Source organism: Carassius carassius, chromosome 18, assembly GCF_963082965.1.
Source record: "Carassius carassius chromosome 18, fCarCar2.1, whole genome shotgun sequence".
NCBI lineage: Eukaryota > Metazoa > Chordata > Actinopteri > Cypriniformes > Cyprinidae > Carassius > Carassius carassius.
The window spans coordinates 2,132,589-2,146,994 of NC_081772.1; positions in this window are offsets into that span (position 1 = coordinate 2,132,589).

A 14,406-nucleotide genomic window follows, 5' to 3' on the forward strand; every position below is an offset into this window, starting at 1 on the left:
ATCTGTGGGATTTTTCTCAGCCATCTGGGAAAAAAAGATCCTAATCCAATCAAATGAAAGAGAAAAAAGTGGTTTAACACCCAGTGTAACACGTCTAATGACATGAATATTGTTATTTGCAAATACACCAGTCAAATGTAAGCTACAGCAAACTTTTCTAATTTTGTTTTGCAATGTCTCCATATTTCTACTGTAAGAATATCCAGCATCATTCTTCAAGATGGATGGTCATACTAGGTTTTAAAAAATTTATAGTGAATTTTCTTTTCTCTTTGTGGTCAGGAAGATTCGCCCCAATGCATTTGTGTGAAAAATAAAGCAATAAGCTGCTGGAGGCAGTGAGTAACAATGTTAAGAGGTGTTTTCATTCTGCAGTATGTTCATCACTTTAACCTTGTTGATAGACCTATGACTGCATACTGGAACATCCTAGTACAAGCTCATATGGAAACATCACCAGTTTTGTTTCATATAGATGAAAGATGAAACAAAATGTAAGATTTGTATTTTTATTTTATTTAAATATCCAAATACCACTAGAACATTGTTATATATTTCACTGGCTTGTGTACTTACATTATCCCAAATGTTTCGAAGAATGTTTGAATCCAGAGAGATAAGCAATTTTAACTAGTGACACGGACCGTGTCCACAGTGTCATTGTGTTGCCTTCCAGTGATGTCATAACACCAAAGACGCTTTAATATATTATGTATTTTAATAGACTGGTGACGTTATAACAGAACATTCAATTGATCTAGTATGATAAAACAGCACTGCATTACCCCATACTCATGACCGGAAAGAGGGGAAATTTGTTATTATGACTGTTCCAAAACCATTCAAGCTGGTGGTTATTAAGCCTCTTATTAAGAAACCAAAACTAGATCCTAGTGAACTGGCAAATTATAGGCCTATTTCAAATCTTCCATTTATGTCTAAAATTTTAGAAAAAGTTGTGTCTGCTCAATTGAGCACCTTCCTGCACAAAAATGATCTGTATGAAGAATTTCAGTCAGGTTTCAGGCCCCACCATAGCACAGAAACTTCACTTGTTAAAATTACAAATGACCTGCTTCTTGCGTCAGATCAAGGCTGCATCTCATTTCTAGTTTTACTTGATCTTATAGTGCTGCGTTCGACACCATAGATCATGACATACTCATAGATCGATTACAAAACTATACAGGTATTCAAGGGCAGGCTCTAAGATGGTTTAGATCCTACCTGTCCGATCGCTACCATTTTGTTTACTTAAATGGGGTGTCGTCATCTCATTTATCCTCAGTAAAATATGGAGTGCCACAAGGACCCGTATAGGTCCCCTTCTATTTTCAATATACATGTTGCACCTTGGTAATATTATTAGAAAATACGGAATTAGCTTCCCCTGTTATTCCACTGTCCACAGACCAAATTAAACTTCCCAATTATCTAAGCTAACAGAGTGTGTTAAAAATGTAAAAGATTGGATGACCAATAATTTTCTCCAATTAACCCTCTATGGTACGGTGTTGCCTCCAGGCAACATAGTCTATTTTAGCTTTTTTTATATAAAAACTTAATAAAATGTAATTGTTCAATGCTCTCTAAGGTGAGGGGAACTCGTATTTAACCAATGAAAATGCAAAAGAGTGGTCACATGACCCACATGGGTTCATTTTGTTCCCTCTTTCAGCACACGTGCACATGTCACATGGCTCCATATTTTCTCCACTGAAAAAGGCATTTTCCACTCTTTTCTGTCCAGATAATCAGCTACAAAAAATCTGAATCACCTTCATTGGTTAGTAAAGAAGTATTTTCAAAAACTTTACATTATATATCATCAAATATATCATAGGAAATTACATAAAACTGCATGTTGCCTTGAGGCAACATTGTACAATAATGGAATCACATAAGGCCATACCAGGCATACTAGGTTTGAATACAAATATATTGGAGAACCAGCTTATGACAAGCTGTATAAGGTGCGCCCACTGCTGACATCCCTCTTGGAGCAGTTCCAAGCAATCCCAACTGATGAAAATCTTTGTGTGGTCGAACAAATTGTGCCATTCAAGGGAAAAAACCCCATGAAACAGTACAATCCCAAGAAGCCAAAACGCTGGGGATATAAAGTCTTTGTTCTTGCTGATAGCAGTGGCATGGTCTACAACTTTGAGGTATACACTGGGTGTATCTCTCCTTGCAATGGGCAGCCTGACATAGGCGCTAGTGGTAACATAGGACATGAAAAGGAAAGGAAGGGGGGCTTTTGAGGAAAAGGAGACCATTTACAATGGGGTTGCTCTTAGGGCTGTGAAGTGGCATGATAATCGAGCAGTCACTCTCCTCTCCACCTTTGAGTCAGCGAATCCAGCAACCACTGTGATGAGATGGGACAAAAAAGAAGACAACAGTCCAGGTGAAATGCCCAAGCATTGTCACCAAGTACAACAAAAGTATGGGAGTGGTTGATCTACTAGACTCCCTCATTGCCCTCTACAGAACAAAGATTCGATCCAAAAAGTGGTATCACCGAGTGGTCTTCCGCATGTTTGATTTTGCTGTTGTTGAGGCCTGGCTCCTCTACCGGGGAGACAGCAGAGACTGTGGCATCCCCCCAAAGGATGTGAGCAGCCTTGCAAAATTCAAAGCTGAAGTTGCAGGATGTCTCTGTATGGAGAAGAAGACCTTGAAGAGAAGAGGGAGACCATCACAGCACACTGAGGAAGAACAGCCTGAGAAGCGTCCAAAAACCCCTGTAGAACCACGACCATCAACACTGGTTTGCATTGTTCAGACCGGTCATTGTCCTCTTTGGAAAGGTAGATGCAAATACCCAGGTTGTTCAGGCATTGTAAAAGTGCAGTGCTCAAAATGTGTTGAGAGGAATTGCTTCCTCAGCTTTCACAAGCAGCAAGGTGCCATTAGTGAGGAAGGAGATTTTGTGTAAGTGCTCGTGTACATGCAGGTCCTTGTGTGTGTGTACAGTATGTGCATGCTTGTTAGGATAAGGTTCATATTAGGATAAGGTTATGGTGATTGTTAATGTTTTAACTTGAAACAACACCGATTGTAATGTTTTGATATCATAATTTGATGATATGATGGTTTGCGTTCCACGATGGTACAATGTTGCCTGAGGGCAACAGCTGGATTATAAATGTTACTTTTTATTAAATATGAAATGTGTAATTCATTAAAAACTTGATAAATGTGTTTGTTCAAGTGTTTAGTTAAAGAAATTGATGATTTCAGTAAATATATAAATTATTTCTTCATGAAAATGTCAAATGTTTCAATTTGTCCATTGTGGTACAATGTTGCCTTGAGGCAACAAACTTTTAATAAATAAATACATATATAAAATAATTATTATGTTTATTGATACTGTTATAGTGTCCAATTTTAAGCAGGAAAAACATAACAAATATTTTTTTCCTCACTGATATCATATTGCGTACCATAGAGGGTTAAATTCGGATAAGACAGTGATATTAATTATTGGACCAAAAAACAGTACACAGAATCTTGTAGATTACAATCTGCAACCAGACAGATGTACTGTTACTTCTTCTACAGTCAGAAATCTGGGTGTTATATTAGACAGAAACTTGTCTTTTGAAAATCATATTTTCCATGTTACAAAAACTGCATTCTTCCATCTTAGAAACATTGCCAAGCTACGAAACATGTTATCTGTTTCTGATGCAGAAAAGCTAGTTCATGCATTCATGACCTCTAGACTGGACTATTGTAATGGACTTCTAGGTGGTTGTCCTGCTTTGTCAATAAACAAGCTACAGGTAGTCCAAAATGCAGCAGCTAGAGTCCTTACTAGATCAAGAAAATATGATAATATTACCCCAATTTTACAGTCTCTGCACTGGCTACCTATTAAGTTCCGTATCAGTTATAAATGATCATTACTTACCTATAAGGCCCTAAATGGTTTAGCTCCTGCGTACCTAACTAGCCTTCTACCACGCTACAACCCATCACGCACCCTAAGGTCACAAAACGCTGGACTTTTGGTAGTTCCTAGGATAGCAAAGTCCACTAAAGGAGGTAGAGCTTTCTCACATTTGGCTCCCAAACTCTGGAATAGCCTTCCTGATAATGTTCGGGGTTCAGACACACTCTCTCTGTTTAAATCTAGGTTAAAAACATCTCTTTCGCCAATCATTTGAATAATGTATCTTAAATTGTGAGTGTAGTTGTATCTGATCAATTGTGCATTCTTATTCTTTAGCTTGGGTTAAACTAATTAATTTTACTTTGTTGGAACAGCAGCTATGCTAATGATGTCTCTATTTGTTTCTATGTTTTGCCACGGGATGTAACTAGGATTTACACAAGCTCCAGTCTGGATCCAGAACACCTGAGAAGAGATGATGTTGACCCTGAATCAACAACAGAACTAACAAATATTGCTACAAGTGTGACTGCATCATATAATAATTATTAATTATTAATAATATTAATAATGTTCATCATCTGGCTGACTATGTCTTGTATAAATTTTTCTACAAATCCTGTCATACATGCACAAACTGACAGTCACCACTAATAAGCTATTACTAAATATTGTAGAAACATAATTTTCTGTAAAGTTGCTTTGTAACGATTTGTATTGTAAAAAGCACTATACAAATAAAATTGAATTGAATTGAATTGTTGCATAATAAAAGCTCTGCTGCTTTCGAGCTGTGTGTCATGCTCATTCAGCGGCCTCACTTCGCTTCGATGGCTTTCAGCCTCACCCTGCTTCATTCTACTACATTAAGAAATCATTGGCTTAACCATGAACATGATTTCAGCTCGAGTCCCATTGGATTGCATCAGCTCCCATGATTCCACACTCAGTCATGGAGTCATCAACTTATGCCTTTTTTTGTTTTTGTTTTTAATACACGTCCTCTAGTGGTGAAAACATACCTATAAAAAAAAAGGAATTTCATAATTTACTCAGCAGAGTTGTGCATCATTCAGAACTCAACTAAGCATTTTAAATTCCAGTGCATTTCCTGAATTTAGCAAATGTATATATATTTTTGCCTAAAATATATCTAAAATATTTGCTTAATATATGTCGTAAACGACACAAATTAAGGAAATTTATTTTCTTGGACACACACACACACACATGCATATATTATAGCCTACATGAGGAAATATATGTAATATATTTGTATATATATGTAATTTCTTATTAGTTTTTTTGTATGAGAAAATTCCAAAAGTCCTAAAGTCTTTTATAAAGGCCTTTTATAAAAATCTAATGTGGACTACATTTCCCAGAATGCACTTGACTTTATTTTCAAAATTCACTGAATTTGTCACTTCTTTAATTTGTTGCTACTAACTTACTGGCTAGTGCAAAACTACTTATTTTCAAAATCGACATCCCTAAATTATAGTCAGTAGACGTCCTGCAGAAATGCTCCTTGCCACAGGTCTTTGGCTGAGTTTGCCATCATCTATCGTGTGTGTGTGTGACTGTCTCTCGGGTCGAGGTTGTGCTGTGATTACATTGTTCTTGTGCCGCGCCGCGCCTGGAGACATAATCAGTGCTGTCGCCCCTTCCAGAGGCTCCCAGACCGCTATCAGTCCTCCATCTGTGATTTGAGATCGTTTGACGCTTCCTGCCGTTTCCCTGCGCTCGCGGCATCGGCTCCTTTCTCCGGGCCTCTGTCGCGCGCGCGGTGGGGGGAGGCGGTGCTAGTAATTGAGATTTGTTAGACATAAATCAGAAATAATTTCCAATAGGAGATGGTAAGTCTCCCAGCAATCTCTAGCAGCTCTGATTTTTCCATGCGCGTGAGTGATGGATCAGAGCGCGCGTGCAGGTTGATGGATGTACGGGAACACTCAAAGTGTCCGATCTCTCTGACCTGAAGCTCTGCGCTCTAATGCTTTTTACGTGACATCAAGGCTGGGAGAAGCACCGAAGATGGTTTGCCAGTTCCTTTATAATTACGAACATTTATAAATTTCGAACACAACATAATATAAGAATTATGAGGTTTTATTTTAGGACTGGACGATTTTTCTGATTTTTCAGATTAATTCGAATTTAAAGTTTTGCCACGATTTTTTTTTTTTGAAATCGAGGAATCACGATTTTGAATAGAAATATTACCAAACGTTAGAATTAGAAACTTTGACACCAATTTTAACAGTAAAGAGAAAAAAATGATCCAATGGCATGTTTACATATAAACAATGGAAAAACAGCTCAATTTAATAAAACCTGTAAAGAACTAATACTGTTTGTCTGAAAGTTCATGTTTGCATCAAGGCTGAAAGCTGCTGTTCATTACTTTTACAGAACATTAATAGTTAATAATGTTTTACCATCTGTCATTTTGAATTTGAACCTTGACTTTTGAGATTTTTTTTAAAAAGTATTTTCCTTGTATTATTTCTGAACATATCATATGTATAAGACAAGTTTGTACTAGATGTAGTTGTAGTTCATGCCTCTTTTGTTCAAAGATATTTAACAAGTGTTTTGTTTAACATTTTCATCATGTTGACAATTTCATGTGTGGTGCACTTGAAATAGAGATTTCTTTAAAAGGGTTAATAAAGAAAAAGTTACATGAATCATGTTGTAGTTACATTTTCGAGTTGACTTAAAAATCGGGAATCGGTCAAATGTTCTGAAACGTTTTATATAACCATAATCCATTTACTTTACTTCATGCAACAGTTTTCCTTCATGCAAATGTTTTCCCAAGTTAGCAAATAGGCCTCTCATCTCATGTTTATTTAATTCCTTTTCATGGGTTTTGGAAACCTTATTTTTTTTCAATGCTTTTGATCTTTTAGAAAGGCAAATGTTTATTTACAATGACAATTTTCTTTATTAAATATACAATTTTACATACACTATACAATTTAAAAGTCTGGGGTTGAGATTTTTAAAATGTTTTTGAAAGAAGTCTCTTCTGCTCACCAAGGCTGCATTTTATTGATCAAAATACAGTAAAAATTGTCAAATGTTATTACTATTTTGTTTCTGAATATATTTTAAAGTTTAATGTATTTCTGTGATGCAAAGCTGATTTTACTCCAGAGCATCATTACTCAGTCTTCAATGTCACATGATTCTGTGCATATCACTCCATAAATGAACATCATGTTGCCCATATGGTTCCTGAAGTGGGTTCACTAAATGAAACTGACCTCAGCACAGATCACACGTGTGTTTGAGCCAAACACAAAAGCCAAAATAGTCTTTCCTCTTTTTTTCCTCATATGTCTTTTTTTTCTTCCTCTTGATCTTTTCTTTCATCATGTGTTGGTGCATTACTTCTCTAGGGACTGGCTTGATTCCAAGAGCTCTTTCACTCTCTTGTTCTTTTGCTTGTGTCATATTGACAGTGAGCACAGTGACTCATGGATGCTTGCTAAACTCTCATAGAATGCAGCAGTTGTGTATTAGTGTGTGTATTATTTGTATTTTATTTATTTTATACCATCATCTTTAATCAAAAATAATAATACAATTAATAAATTTCTACTGACGCAACCAAGAATGCATGGACAAGAATATATATATATATATTATTGATTCATTGATTGTAGTATTCACAGTTTAATTTACAAATGAAAATCTGATGTAAGATGTTCTTAATAAAAAAACAAATAAAAAAAAACTAACCTGCATTCACATTCATTTACATTTTAACATTTTGATACTGTAAATGATTATGAAAACAAACTTTTTTGTTCATTTCAGTCACTTAAATACATTTTGGTGTCCTTTCACTGAAATGTGGAAGATTGTGTTAAGTTTATGCATTCAAAGATGTATTAATGTTTTGAAAAAAGTATCATCTGCTAACCAAGGCTACATTTATTTGAACAAAAATATAATAAAATCTGCAATATTGTGAAATATTATTACAATTAAAAATAACTGTTTTCTATTGTAATATATTGTAAATTGTAATTTATTTCTGTGATCAAGGCTGCATTTTGAGCATCATTACTCCAGTCTTCAGTGATCCTTCAGAAATCATTGTAATATTCTGATTTGCTGCTCAAGAAACATTTCTGATTATTATAAAGGTTGAAAACAGTTGCTTCATATTTCTGTGACAAGAGTGATACATTTCATTTTTCAGGATTCTTTGATGAATAGAAAGTTCAAAAGAACAGTATTTATTTGAAATAGAAATCTTTTGCAACATTATAAATATTTTTACTGCCAGTTTTGATCAATTTAATGTGTCTTTCTTGAATCAAACTATTCATTTCTTCAGAAAAAGCAAATACATAAACTTTTATTTACCCCAAAAGGTATATTTTCTAATACCAATCAGATAAACATTTCTGACTTTGTCACTTTAGATACAACATGCAGATTTGCAGATTGATAAAAATGAATATTTAATAAGATTTGCATATTTAAAAAAACTTAAATGAACAAAAAAATACCATAAAATAGTATTTTACAAAATGAGATTAATTTTGATGGGACGTATTGACCATAGTATAGCCCTTGTTTCTTCTGTCACTCTCAGGTTGATGCTTTTACACTGCATAACTTTGAGCTTCAATAGCAGGTCATTCTGACTCAATCGGATCCAGAGTGATGAAGCTTTGCTATTCATGTCCACCTGCATCTCTCCTTTAATGTCAGGGTAAGGAGAAAAAATAATGCGATTCGTGAATAGTGAGCATTTTATTTGCACTCAGTTTTGAGATAGAGATTAGACTTTATTCTGAGCATTATAACTCAATTCATCCTCAAAATGCTTTTCTTTTTCAGTAGACCTCATCAGAACTTCAAGGTCCAACTCATGAATGACAATCCTGTCTGAAAGTAATGCAACTCCATCCCAAATCCCTTCACAAGGAACTTAAAGATTATGTGTGAAACATTCATCAACATGGATCAGAAATGTGCAACCTTTTCCCCCCGTTTTCTTTCTGGTGGTCTGTTTTAGACAAGAAGGCAGTTGCGTATTGTAGAGTGATTATTCTTCAGAGCTGAATGTCTAAACTATGTCTGTATCCCAGTTTGCATACTTCTACTATTCACTTGATGTACAGTATGTACTTCACTGGGAATGGTTATACTTTTGAGTACCTTGATAACACAGACTCACTATATTCATAACACCAACATGCATCATATTTGCTGAATGGAATAAAAACTCAAAATTGCAATATATATATATATATATATATATATATATATATATATATATATATATATATATATATATATATATATATATATATATATATGTATATATATATACAACCCGAATTCCGGAAAAGTTGGGAAATTTTAATAAAATGAAAACTAAAAGAATTTCAAATCACATGAGCCAATATTTTATTCACAATAGAACATAGATAACATAGCAAATGTTTAAACTGAGAAAGTTTACAATTTTATGCACAAAATGAGCTCATTTCAATTTTGATTTCTGCTACAGGTCTCAAAATAGTTGGGACGGGGCATTAGTAATGTGATTGACACAATCATGCCGATGAGTGATGCAGTGTCGTCTGAGAGCCCGAAGACCACGGGCATCCAATAAAGGTCTCCGGCCTTGTCCCTTACGCACAGAGATTTCTCCAGTTTCTCTGAATCTTTTGATGATGTTATGCACTGTAGATGATGAGATTTGCAAAGCCTTTGCAATTTGACGTTGAGGAACATTGTTTTTAAAGTTTTCCACAATTTTTTTACGCAGTCTTTCACAGATTGGAGAGCCTCTGCCCATCTTTACTTCTGAGAGACTCTGCTTCTCTAAGACAAAGCTTTTATAGCTAATCATGTTACAGACCTGATATCAATTAACTTAATTAATCACTAGATGTTCTCCCAGCTGAATCTTTTCAAAACTGCTTGCTTTTTTAGCCATTTGTTGCCCCCGTGCCAACTTTTTTGAGACCTGTAGCAGGCATTACATTTTAAATGAGCTAATTAAGTGGATAAAAGTGTAAAATTTCTCAGTTAAACATCTGCTACGTTATCTATGTTCTATTGTGAATAAAATATTGGCTCATGTGATTTGAAATTCCTTTAGTTTTCATTTTATTCAAATTTAAAAAACGTCCCAACTTTTCCGGAAATCGGGTTGTATATATATATATATATATATATATATATATATATATATATATATATATATATATATATATATATATATATATATATATATATATTCATTTAGAATTGCAAGAAAAAAAGATCTGATTGTGAGGTAAAAAGTAGCAATTACTTTTTTTTTTTTTACAAGGAAACAAGCTTTCAAATGAAATGGAGCTAATTACAAACCAGACACTTCTGAAGCAGAATTAGCCACTGAATTTCATTCATTTTTAAGGTTTGTTGCCCTTTCAGTTTATTTTAAGGCACTTAGCAGCAAATAAATAGTTCCCTTTCAAGGGGACTTCGAACTGCGTCCTCTAGGGGTCGCTATGGGGAACACCCGTGTCTGAAGCATACATTGAAAAACACCAACTTGTTGGCTGGCTACTATGTAGTCCCATTTGGACACTTGTTAGAAAGTAAAATCTTTTTTAAAAATTAAGGTGGTATTACTGATGTGAATAAACCAAAACCCATTCAAAAACACCTTTGACTTCTGGATGATGGAACCGGAAGTGTTCAAATGTAACTAGTTTTTGGGTTTTGGCCTACAAATTACCTCTTCCCCGCAGGACTCTGTGACTTGGCTCAAAAGTCTATTGTTTCACTGCCATTTTCAACATGTTTTCGTCCATCAGCTAGAAGACCTTTTGTTCTTCTTTGTTTGTTGTTGGCGGCTGTACTGCGTTTGAGCTCCGTCACTATATTCTTTTCATTGACTATTTTTAACTCAAAAATCAATTTTATACATCATCGTTTCCGTTTATATAATGTGTGAATATATCTTCTATTGTATTCTACAACAAAAACAATCAGAGCACCTCGCTATCACTAGTTTTATTTTGATCTCCCGGGTCCGCTATTAGCTTATAGCCCATTAGCATCAGCAAGCGTGGTTGCAGCTAACTGCGCTTACATTGCTAATACTCTATTCACACAAATTACCACTGCTGTACTCACTGTTACTTGCTTTAATGGCGGATGAATGTCTCCACTCTGTGCAGCTCTAGCTCGAGGCCGTGGGAAAGCAGATTCGCGACCTGGAGGTGAGGCAGGCCCAGCTGAGAGAGCGGAGAGCCGCGCTGGAATCATCCCGGACTGACGCTCACAAGTCCGGGGTAAGTATACAGCGTGCTGCTAACAGTCCCATCACGTCTACTCCGTGTGTTTCTCTGCACAGGCCCGGTGCACCCAGGACGCGATCTTCCCAGATGTCCTTCACTGCGACGCCGGGACACCACGGACCCTGGGTGCATCCACAGTGCATCCAGACGCTGTGATCATCGGAGACTCCATCGTCCGACACGTAAGTGCTACGTTAGCCAAAGGTAAAGTGCACACTCATTGTTTGCCTGGTGCTCGTGTTCTCGATGTTTCTGCGCAGATACCCGCGATCCTGAAGGCCGACGAGAGCCCGAGAGCGGTCGTGCTTCACACCGGGGTTAACGACACCACGCTGCGGCAGACGGAGACGCTGAAGAGGGACTTCAGCAGCCTGATCGAGACGGTTCGCAGCACGACGCCCGCGGCGACGATCATCGTGTCAGGACCACTGCCCACGTATCGACGAGGACACGAAAGGTTCAGTAGACTTTTTGCTTTAAATGAATGGTTGTTGTCATGGTGTAAAGAACAGAAACTGCTGTTTGTTAATAACTGGAATCTTTTCTGGGAGCGTCCTAGGCTGTTTCGCGCTGATGGATTACACCCCAGCAGAATCGGAGCGGAGCTGCTCTCTGACAACATCTCCAGGACACTTCGCTCCATGTGACTAGTAAGACAATTCTCTAATAACTATTATGATGAGTTTTGTTCCACCCGCTTAAATGATAAAAGTACTTGCGCTGTAAAAACTATTAAGACTGTGTCTGTTCCCCGAATAGTGAGGTCAAAATATAATGTAGGATCTAGAAAAAATCTCGTAAAAAGTATCGTAATTAAACCAGAAAAATGTAAAGTAAATGAACAAAAACAATTTTTAAAGTTTGGGCTCATAAATATTAGATCACTCACACCCAAAGCAGTTATTGTAAATGAAATGATCACAGAAAATGGTTTTGATGTACTCTGCTTGACTGAAACCTGGCTAAAACCAAATGATTATTTTGGTCTAAATGAGTCTACTCCACCAAACTACTGTTATAAGCATGAGCCCCGTCAGACTGGTCGTGGCAACAATATATAGTGATATTCTCAATGTTACCCAGAAAACAGGATACAGGTTTAACTCTTTTGAAATACTTCTGCTAAATGTTACACTGTCAGACATGCAAAAGAAATCTAATGTATCTCTTGCTCTGGGTACTGTGTATAGACCACCAGGGCCGTATACAGAATTCCTAAAAGAATTTGCAGATTTCCTCTCAGACCTTCTAGTTACAGTTGATAAGGCACTAATCATGGGAGATTTTAATATTCACGTTGATAATGCAAATGATACATTAGGACTTGCGTTTACTGACCTAATAAACTCCTTTGGAGTCAAGCAAAATGTCACCGGGCCCACTCATCGTTTTAATCATACACTAGATCTAATTATATCGCATGGAATCGATCTTACTGCTATAGATATTGTACCCCAAAGTGAAGATATTACAGACCATTTCCTTGTATCGTGCATGCTGCGTATAACTGATATTAACTATATGTCTCAGCGTTACCGTCTGGGCAGAACTATTGTTCCAGCCACCAAAGACAGATTCACAAATAACCTGCCTGATCTATCTCAACTGCTATTTGTACCCAAAAATACACATGAATTAGACGAAATTACTGACAACATGGGCACTATTTTCTCTAATACATTAGAAGCTGTTGCCCCCATCAAATTGAAAAAGGTTAGAGAAAAACGTACTGTGCCATGCAGAGGTGGAAAGTAACGAATTACATTTACTCGCGTTACTGTAATTGAGTAGCTTTTTTGTGTACTAATACTTTTTAAAGTAAATTTTTAAATCTGTAATTTTACTTTTACTTAAGTATATTTTGTTTAAAGTATTGTACTTCGCTACATTTTAAAACACATTAATTACTGAGTAAAAAAAAAAATCGCTCCCTGGAAACTACGTCAGTAAATAATGGGCAGGAGGGCAAACTGGCGCTAAAATCAGAAGAAAGATGCAGACGGTAGTGGTGGAAATTATGATTCTTTCTAGAGATTCGTTCATTTTCAGTTCGTTCACCAAAATGATTCGTTCAGAATCGTTCACTGATTCGTTCAGTGATCATTTCTTGGTATTACACAAAATATGCCAGCAGGTGGCGAAAAAAGAGTGTATTATGTGTTATGTCTTTAGTCAACGAACGTATTCACTTGTTACAAAAACTGATCTGGCTTTATTAAAATGTGTGTATAATCGCATTCAATATATAAAGTCTAATTAAGTTGTTCAGATGAACAAAGCACAAGGTTTTCTTGCCTAATTAGCATTTTAATTGTTTGGTCAGACAATTTGTATATTATATATTCACATTTTAAATCGGGGATTAAACGTGGAGTTGCTAAATATCAAAACAAGCGTATGTGCACAGTAACTGTAACTGCGCTTTGCATTTTGCGAGATTGACATGCTAAATGGCAGACTAACCCAGTTTACTCTCATTCATTTTGTTCACAAACGAGATAAGCGATGTACCAGTTAATTTCATTCACGAACGACATGTATCCGTTCATTCAGGTTCACGAATGACATGTGTGCCAGTTCAGTCATTTCATTCACGAACGAGATGTACTAAATCATTCAACTCGTTCACGAACGATAAGATCTCTAGATCTTGTTCAGACTCATATGAAACTCGTTAATTGAAGGGCGTATTCGCTCACTACATTCAACAAATCACATGCTCTGTCAAATCTCATACTCAAAGGCTATTGGCTCGAGGTTGTAACTCTTTGACAGGATGAAATGGTTGTTACTCGGTTCACTGAGCTGCGCATGCGCTGCTTATAGCGCCGCACTGCTGTGGAGGGAGTAACTTCAGTGAACGATTCGTTCAACTAAAAGATTCGTTCAAAAAGAACGATTCGTTCACGAACGACACATCACTAGCAGACGGTCAAAACAGGCGTTAGTGGTGCAGACACCGCTGAAAACGAAACCCCGTCATATTCTGAAGTTGAACTCGAAGGAAATGAAGTGAACCCCTGGCCATATGTATGCTCTATTATGCAGTGTAAACTGTACTTGCCTAGGAAGACCAAACTAGCAGCTTATAAAATCTCGACAAGACATCAACCCTTCGCAAGAATGTAGAGCTAAGCTAAATGATTGCATCGTTGCATTGGTGGTTAAAATGAA